General features: G+C 40.3%; 1 long non-coding RNA gene across 1 annotated transcript; it reads left to right on the top strand.

The window, feature by feature from the left end:
- Positions 1–4,511: 4,511 nt before the first annotated feature.
- Positions 4,512–5,193, top strand: LOC116402186. The gene is made up of 2 exons (XR_004214636.1): positions 4,512–4,571; positions 4,908–5,193. It is a non-coding gene; the product is annotated as an uncharacterized LOC116402186 (long non-coding RNA).
- Positions 5,194–9,913: the final 4,720 nt, after the last annotated feature.

The following is a 9,913-nucleotide window of genomic DNA, read 5'->3' as shown; positions in this document are numbered from 1 at the left end:
TAGGTCTAGGGGAGGTAGGTTTTATTTTTATCCTGAAGTTGGCGGCTGCTTAGCCTAGAGGAATATCCAGTCTTTCCCTAGAGGAAGCTGGGTTTGTCTTCATTATTCCTTGTTTTTCTTGAATCTTTATGTTTTTCTGTACTCATTTTGGCTATATATAAATAAAGATAGCAGAGGGCTACCTCTGTTTTTGGCCATTGTAAGGGAGAAATAGTGAAGTAAGCAAGTTGAATCCTTATATATTGGTATCAGAGCCTCCACACTGGGGGTGATCACGCGTCTGATGGCTCAAAGACAGATAGAAGAACGGGTAGAAGGTACTGAAAAGGAAATTATGAGTCTGAAGGAGATGATGCTGGAAATGAAGAAATCGATGGATCGAATGACAGGCGAGCTAAGAGAAAACCATGGTGCTAAGAAAAAAGAAGAAGCAGGGACTACGGACGACATCAGGTTGAAACTGAAGGGAAAACTGGAAAGGCCGGAACCACAGTCGAGTCGGGTGGAAGCAGCGCAGACCGAAGTAAGTACAAAAAATTAGAAATGCCACTGTTTACAGGGTGAACCCTGAATCCTGGGCGTACCGAGCAGAACATTTTTTTGATATAAATGACTTACCGGAAGCTGAGAAGGTCAAAGTAGCAGTCGTGAGTTTTGGACAGGAAGAGGTAGACTGGTTTAGATGGAGTAATCGTAGAAAGAGGGTGGAATCTTGGGAGGACTTGAAGGAAAGGATGTTTGATTTCTTTAAGATATAGGACAGCAGAGCTTGGGGGCAAGATTAATCCGTATTAAGCAAGAAGGCTCATACAGCGAGTACGTTAAGAAGTTTGTTACATACTCAGCCCCCTCCCGGACATGGCAGAAAGTGTTCTGCTGGATGCGTTTTTAACGGGTCTGGAACCCTCACTGCAAGCGGAAGTAATCAGCAGACACCCTCAAACTTTAGAGGAATGTATGAAGGAAGCTCAGCTTGCGAATGATAGGAATATAGCATTAAAACTGGCGATGGAAGAGTTGGATATAGTTGAGCCCAAAAGGAATGAGAACAGCAGCAAATTTCAAGGAAAAAATGAGAAGACAGAAAGTAAAAAGACAGAGTTTGTGATGAAGCAGGTAACTATTCCATTGAAAAATGATTACCAGAAAAAAGATCTCCCAATTAAACGGCTGTCGGATACGGAATTTAGAGCAAGGCTGGATAAGGGCTTTGTTTCAGATGTAATGAAAAGTACGCCCCAGGCCATCGATGTAAAGGGAGAGAAAAAAGAGAGTTGATGCTCCTTATACTAAATGAGGAAGAAGACCACAAAAGGGAAGAGGATACAGAGGATGAGGCAAGCGAAGTAATAGAACTGAATCATCTGGAATTGAATATGGATAACCCTATTGAATTGAGGTTGATCACGGGAGTTACATCAAAGGGGACGATGAAATTAAAAGGACATGTGAACGGAAGGGAAGTAGTATATTCTGATTGACAGCGGGGCGACCAATAACTTCATCAGCTAAGTGTTGGTAGATGAACTACAGCTGAGCATCGATCCGGGAACTCGTTTTGGAGTTACCATTGGGAATGGCAACCAATGTGAAGGAAGTGGGATTTGCAAGAGGGTGAAGGTGAAGTTAAAAGAGTTAACAATCGTAGCAGATTTCCTAGCGGTAGAGTTAGGAACGGTAGACTTGGTGCTTGGGATGCAATGGCTAGATTCGACAGGAACCATGAAGGTTCACTGGCCATCCCTAACCATGACGTTTTGGATGAAGGTAGAAGAATAATCCTAAAAGGTGACCCTTCTCTAACGAAGTCAGAATGTTCATTGAGAACCTTAGAGAAAACGTGGCAATCCGGGGACCAAGGATTCCTCTTGGAATTCCAAAACTATGAAGTAAACTATGAAGGAGAATCGGAAACAGAAGCTGAATTGAAGGGAAAGGAAGAAGGATTACCCATGGTTCAGCGATTGCTCGAGCAATATGCAGATGTCTTTAGGTTGCCCACGGGTTTACCGCCAAGGAGAGCCATAGACCATCGCATTCTGACCGTGGCCGATCAGAAACCAATTAATGTAAGACCATATAAGTATGGCCATGTACAAAAGGAAGAGATTGAAAAATTGGTGTTAGAAATGTTACAAGCTGGGGTGATTCGTCCAAGCCGCAGCCCATATTCGAGCCCGGTCCTCTTAGTGAAGAAAAAAGATGGAGGGTGGAGATTTTGTGTAGATTACAGGAAACTCAATCAAGTAACGGTGGCTGATAAATTTCCAATTCCCGTGATCGAAGAACTCTTAGATGAACTTCATGGTGCGACAGCTTTCTCAAAGTTAGACCTTAAATCTGGATACCACCAGATTAGGATGAGGGAGGAAGATGTGGAGAAAACAGTTTCCACACGCATGAAGGACATTATGAGTTCTTGGTGATGCCTTTCGGCCTTACGAATGCTCCTGCCACCTTCCAATCTCTCATGAACGAGGTGTTCAAACCATTCCTTCGAAGGTGTGTCCTGGTTTTTTTTTATGACATTCTAGTTTGTAGTGTGGACATAGATGAACACATGAAACATTTAGGAATGGTTTTTGCTATCTTGAGGGACCATGAATTGTTTGCAAATAGGTCTAAATGTGTCATTGCTCATTCCCAAGTTCAATATTTGGGTCATCTGATTTCCAGCAGAGGAGTGGAGGCTGATGAGGACAAGATTCGCAGTATGGTAAATTGGCCACGGCCGAAAGATATAACTGGGCTGAGGGGATTCCTTGGACTGACTGGGTATTATAGAAGATTTGTGAAAAGCTATGGAGAAATAGCTGCACCCTTAACCAAATTACTTCAGAAAAATGCATTCCATTGGAATGAGGAAGCTACAATAGCGTTTGACCAGCTGAAGCTAGCAATGACAACCTTACCGGTATTAGCATTGCCGGATTGGTCTCAGCCCTTCACAATCGAAACTGATGCTTCAGGAGTAGGTTTAGGTGCAGTTTTATCACAAGATGGTCATCCCATCGCATTCTTCAGCCAGAAACTGTCCCCAAGAGCCCAGGGTAAGTCGATCTATGAAAGGGAATTGATGGCGGTTGTCCTTTCGGTGCAAAAATGGAGACATTATCTCCTGGGCAGAAAGTTCACAATTGTTTCAGATCAGAAGGCTCTGAAATTTCTGTTAGAACAGAGGGAAGTTCAGCCTCAATTCCAAAAGTGGCTCACAAAACTTTTGGGGTATGACTTTGAGATCTTATACCAGCCGGGTCTGCAGAATAAGGTGGCGGATGCTCTCTCAAGGAAGGACCATTCGGTGGAGTTAAATACAATGACAACCACAGGCATAGTTGATATAGAGATAATAGAGAAGGAAGTTGAAATGGATCAAGAACTTCAGAAAATTATTGCCGAACTTAAGGGAGAGGTGGATCAAGGTGGGAAATACCAGTGGAACAATGGCAGGCTGCTATATAAAGGAAGGATGGTGCTGCCGCGAAATTCCTCCCTCATTCCGAGTCTTCTACACACGTTCCATGATTCCATATTAGGAGGGCACTCGGGATTCTTGAGAACCTATAAAAGAATGAGTGGGGAACTATTTTGGAAAGGAATGAAGGCTGATATCAAGAGATATGTAGAAGAATGTGACACTTGTCAACGTAATAAGTTCGAAGCTACTAAGCCTGCGGGAGTTCTGCAACCCATTCCTATCCCCGACAAGATATTGGAGGATTGGACCATGGATTTTATTGAAGGGCTGCCAATAGCAGGAGGTTACAACGTGATTATGGTAGTCGTCGACCGCCTAAGTAAGTACTCCTACTTCTTGCCTCTGAAACACCCGTACACAGCAAGCAAGTGGCTTCAATTTTTTTGGAAAAAGTGGTCAGCAAACATGGAATACCCAAGTCCATTATTACCGACCGTGATAAGATCTTCCTTAGCAATTTCTGGAAGGAGTTGTTCACTACCATGGGCACCATTTTGAAGAGAAGCACGGCATTCCATCCCCAAACCGATGGACAAACCGAGAGGGTAAACAGATGCCTAGAGACCTATTTGAGATGCTTTTGCAATGAACAACCGAAGAAATGGGATAAACTGATCCCTTGGGCGGAATTATGGTATAACACAACCTTCCACGCATCCACCAAAACTACTCCTTACCAATCTGTTTTTGGAAGAACTCCCCCGCCACTGCTGTCATATGGATGGAAGCAATCTCCTAACAATGACGTAGAAGTCATGTTGAAGGAGAGAGATTTAGCACTCAATGCACTGGAGGAAAACCTATGCATAGCTCAAAATAGAATGAAGAAAATGGCAGACCGAAACCGCAGGGAGCTCAAATTCAAAATTGGGGATGAAGTGTATTTGAAACTACGACCCTATCGACAAAGATCACTAGCTCGGAAGAAATGTGAAAAGCTATCCCCAAAATTTTATGGGCCGTATGAGGGGTAAAACGTAAAAGCTCACGAAGTAGAAAAGGGAGAATATTAGGAAAAGAACATGAGAGTGGGGCCCACAGGGAAGAATGAGAAAAGAGCTATAAATAAGGCCTTATCGGGATTGGGGGCTAGGTTAACTTTTTGTCGTCATTTGGTCTGTAGAGGCTGCTAGGTCTAGGAAGGACTACTATCTTTTCCTGGGGAGGTTTGACATGATATTATCATCTTTATTGCTTTCTTTTATATTTCCTTCTACTATATCTCTTGACATTTATATATAAATAAAGATCTACAGAGTGCTGTCTCTGTTTGCCAACTGTTTGGGTAATTTAGTATTTTATTTGTGGAGTCTCTACAAAATTATAGCAATTCATTGCAAATAAGATGCAGTACCTTGATTTTATGGTTAAAGGTTCCAATTGTTTTTTCTTTTTAAGCTCTTATTTATTTATCGGGATTGGGGGCTAGGTTAACTTTTTGTCTTCATTTGGTCTGTAGAGGCTGCTAGGTCTAGGAAGGACTACTATCTTTTCCTAGGGAGGTTTGACATGATATTATCACCTTTATTGCTTTCTTTTATATTTCCTTCTACTGTATCTTTGGCATTTATATATAAATAAAGATCTACAGAGTGCTGTCTCTGTTTGCCAACTGTTTGGGTAATTTAGTATTTTATTTGTGGAGTCTCTACAAAATTATAGCAATTCATTGCAAATAAGATGCAGTACCTTGATTTTATGGTTAAAGGTTCCAATTGTTTTTTCTTTTTAAGCTCTTATTTGGAAGAGATTCACCTGTTACAAGTTGAAATGTGAGTTGGAAAAATTGGACAAGAAGTTATAACCTTACAAGAAAATGATCCTTAAAGAACTAACTTGATTCAAGCAAAATATCTTCAAGAACAAAATTGCAATTACACGAACACTTATTAACACAAATAAAAAATGCAAATCACACTATTGAGTACAATGAAATACAACATGATAACAAGACAGAGATGCAACATATACATAAACATACAAATCAGAAAAGAAGTTGATTCTTGACAACAAAGTAAAATAAATACAAAACATATTAAATTTCTATGACCATTAGGACTCTATAGAGAAATGCCTACTTTCGACATAAGCATTTCATCAAATTCCATCAAAAGCGGAGAGGTTGCCCATGCAAGCTCTGATACCAGGCAATCTCGACGCGCATTTTACTTTACCTAAGCAGCTGGCTTGACTCCCTCTTTTTTTCTCCCTCCCTCTCTACCGGCTGCCGTGCTAGGTGAAGAACTAAAAGGACCTACTAGGCGGGGTCGGGTTTTGCTTAGGCAAGAAAAGCGGAGAGGATCCCCACGAAAACTCTGAAACCGGGGGATCTCGACACGCATTTTACTTGACCTAAGCGGCTGGCTTGGCTCCCTCTTTTTTTTCTCTCTCCCTCTCTACAGGCTGCCATGCTGAGTGAAGAACTCTAAGAACCTACTAGGCGGGGTCGGTTTTTGCTTAGGCAAGAAAAGCGGAGAGAATCCCCACGAAAATTCTGAAACCGGGGGATCTCCGCGCATTTTACTTGACCTAAGCGGCTGGCTTGGCTCCCTCTTTTTTTTTCTCTCCCTCTCTACCGGCTGCCATGCTGGGTGAAAAACTCTAAGGACCTACTAGGCTGTCGGGTTTTGCTTAGGCAAGAAAAGCGGAGAGGATCCCCACGAAAATTCTGAAACAGGGGGATCTCGGTGCGCATTTTACTTGACCTAAGCGGCTGGCTTGGCTCCCTCTTTTTTTTTCTCTCGCCCTCTCTACCGGCTGCCATGCTGTGTGAAAAACTCTAAGGACCTACTAGGCGGGTCGGGTTTTGCTTAGGCAAGAAAAGCGGAGAGGATCCACACGAAAATTCTGTAACCGGGGGATCTCGGCGCGCATTTTACTTGACCTAAGCGGTTGCCTTGGCTCCCTCTTTGTTTTTCTCTCACCCTCTCTACCGGCTGCCATGATGGGTGAAGAACTCTAAGAACCAACTAGGCGGGGTCGGGTTTTGCTTAGGCAAGAAAAGCGGAGAGGATCCCCACGAAAATTCTGAAACCGGGGGATCTCGGCGCGCATTTTACTTGACCTAAGCGGCTGGCTTGGCTCCCTCTTTTTTTTCTCTCTCCCTCTCTAACCGGCTGCCATGCTGGGTGAAAAACTCTAAGGACCTACTAGGCGGGTCGGGTTTTGCTTAGGCAAGAAAAGCGGAGAGGATCCCCACGAAAATTCTGAAACCGGGGATCTCGGCGCGCATTTTACTTGACCTAAGCGGCTGGCTTGGCTCCCTCTTTTTTTTCTCTCCCTCTCTACCGGCTGCCATGATGGGTGAAGAACTCTAAGAACCTACTAGCCGGGGTCGGGTTTTGCTTAGGCAAGAAAAGCGGAGAGGATCCCCACGAAAATTCTGAAACCGGGGGATCTCGGCGCGCATTTTACTTGACCTAAGCGGCTGGCTTGGTTCCCTCTTTTTTTCTCTCTCCCTCTCTACCGGCTGCCATGCTGGGTGAAGAACTCTAGTGACCCACTAGGCGGGGGTCGGGTTCTGCAACTCTAAGCAGCTTGGTCGTATTGTTTTGTTTTTATCGGCTGTTATGTTGGGTGAAGAACTCTAAGAACCTAACAATCATATTTTGCTTTCAAACAATCTTATACAAATGTGTATGGCCAAAAGAGGGATTTAAAATTAATATAAAAAAGGCAGTAGAAGATGGCAAAAAAGGGGATTAAAATTGAGATAAAAAAGGCAACCGACATATTATTATGTACATAATTCACAATATTCAGAAAATGAACCAAGTGTTCTACTCATTTCTAAGCTATCAATATATGCATTTTTCAACATATGTAACATATTCAAATAACAAATACAATCACAAATCCGAGCTCTGTTCTCATGGGTTTAGGCATATATGCTTTTTTATGCTAAAACGAAGTAGACATGGTACTTATTCTAAGCATAGAGCATTGCAAAAGTTTCTAAATTTTGACATTTTTAGCAAAATTTGCAAAATGAAAATTTCCCAAAGGACATGGAATGTGCAAGGCTACAACCCCCCCCCCTTAAAAATTTGCATTGTCCTCAAAGCATTTTAAGCAAGATTCTACGGATGGAAAGAAAAAAAAAGGAGAACAGAAGACCTCCCCTTGTAACCTAGTTTCTTCATGGAAGCTTGCTTGCAAAGATCCCAAGTTTGGTTATATTTCATTTTCCTTTATTCCTACAAAAAGAAACAAAATTTCCTTCGAATTTTATTAAAGAGGTTAAACTAAAAATTTTAGAAAAATGTGCACAATTGTTTAAGCTCGGTTGCATTTTCTAAGCATCACTTGAATTATTAAAACGACCTAACAAATATTCAATACAAGTTCGTAATTCATAACCTACCAAAAAGTTCAAAAAGATTGTTGTAAATTACATACATCAATAAACTTACTTCAGCATTCATTTGGGTTATTGTACGTTCATATTAAAAAGTAGTCATTCATGTCGTGATGCAAAGGCCCTTTTTATGTATCTAAAACTAAAATCACGAAATCATCGTGGACATGCAGCACAACAAACTGAATTTCCATGGGAAGCCTTTGCTAACAAAATGGTTGACAATAATTACTCAGACAAGAGAGAATGACTATAATTAATTAACAGAAGTACATCAATATAGGTGCACAACCACCAAGCCCCAACAAAAGGAACAATAAACTTCAATAACAAAAGAAAGGTAGTATCAGGACTATCCTTACTTGTTATCGAAGAAGATACCTTGGCTCTGGTAAGCCCAATGCTCTGCCTTACAACGTTCAATTACCTCAGTACTACAGCGTTTCTTCAAAGTTTGGGAATCTACCTAAAACATAAATATATATTCCAACTTGAAAACCTCCATGTCAGAAACTTTACTTTATTTATCAAACCAGATGCTATGCAAGAATTAGTTAGCAGAAATACAACATAAATAGTAATGATATTCTTTGGGGAGGATAAAAGCATCTTTCATCTTAGAAATAAGCTTAGCAGTTAGCACTAACCTTTATATAAGAAGTTAACACCGGTTTGATTGCTTCTTAAAGTTCAGCTACGAAATCTGGTAAAGAGAAAGACCTAATCCATAATGTTAAAGAGGAAAAGACCAAGTCAGATTCCTTTATTCAAACAGGTTAGTATCACATCTCCAAAGGAAAAAAACTTACGGACCTCTACGACGAATTTCCTTGAATGATGTAGCAGCACCTGATTCTTCAAACACAGTTTCATTTATGCTGTGAAAAATAAGATCGATAAATAAAACTTTTGGCTACAATTAGCCACAGAAACATAAAGCTGTGACAGGAAAACAAAAGCTAACAGATAATTAACTATACAGTTTGTAAGCAAAATACCAAATAGCCCATAATCAAGATCACAACTGAAGCAAACAATAATGTGTAGTTTATCATTTCCAACCAAATAATTCAATAACAAATAAGGTCAAATGGCCAAATAATATGTCCTTTCACATAAATATTTACTCCTGAATTTTTTGAAGGATAATGTTACCGCTTCTCTCCCACGTTTCACAAAAATTCTTTTACATATTATATTTTTTTTACATATTCCTATTGAAGAATCTCATTTGAGCATTTTCTGGTCAATTTGACTTGAAAGAAACGGCCAAACTTTCAATAAGAAAGAAGCAAGATGCCCAATTACGAAAATAAATACCATGAATACAAACCATGAAGAAATAGTAAAACAGTCAATACAAGAAGAAAAAAGTTCACTTCAAAACGACCTAAAACAGTATCACTTGAACAAAATGTGTCTAAGTATCACTCGAACTTTCAAAACGACCTAAAACAGCTTACGTTGAGATTTGTAACTCATAACCTACGAAAAAAGTTCAAATAGTGTGAAAAAAGCACTACAAGACCCAAAATGGCTACCAAGTGTGTAATTGTAACAAACTTAGTTCAAACCAACCTAGAACGTGCTCAAAACGTGTCTAGGTATTACTTGAGTTTTCAAAACGACCTAGCAAATCCTAAATGTAGGTTCGTAATGATCTACCAAAAAGGTTGAAAAAAGCATTTCAAGACCAAAAATGACAACCAAGTGCAACAAAATCAATCTAACCTAAAATGTATTCAAAACATGTGTACGTATCACTTAAACTTTCAAAACCACCAAACAATGCTTAAGTGTAAGTTTGTAACTCACAACCTACCAAATTTTCAAAAACTGTAAAAAAAGCACTTCAAGACCCAAAATGGCAACGAAGTATGTAAGTGCAACGGACTTAGTTTCAAGCCATCCTAAAAAGAGTGCAAAACGTGTCTAAGATTTCAAACCGACCAAACAATACTCAAGCGTAAGTTCGTAACTCACAACCTAAAAAAATTTCAAAAAGTGTGAAAAAAAGTACTTCAAGACCCAACATTTCAATCCAATGTGTAAGTGCAACAAACTTAGTTTCAAACCAA

Source organism: Cucumis sativus, chromosome 2 (assembly GCF_000004075.3).
Source record: "Cucumis sativus cultivar 9930 chromosome 2, Cucumber_9930_V3, whole genome shotgun sequence".
NCBI classification, from domain to species: Eukaryota; Viridiplantae; Streptophyta; class Magnoliopsida; order Cucurbitales; family Cucurbitaceae; genus Cucumis; species Cucumis sativus.
Note: the sequence above shows the minus strand (reverse complement) of the source record. Positions and strands in the feature narration are given on the sequence as shown.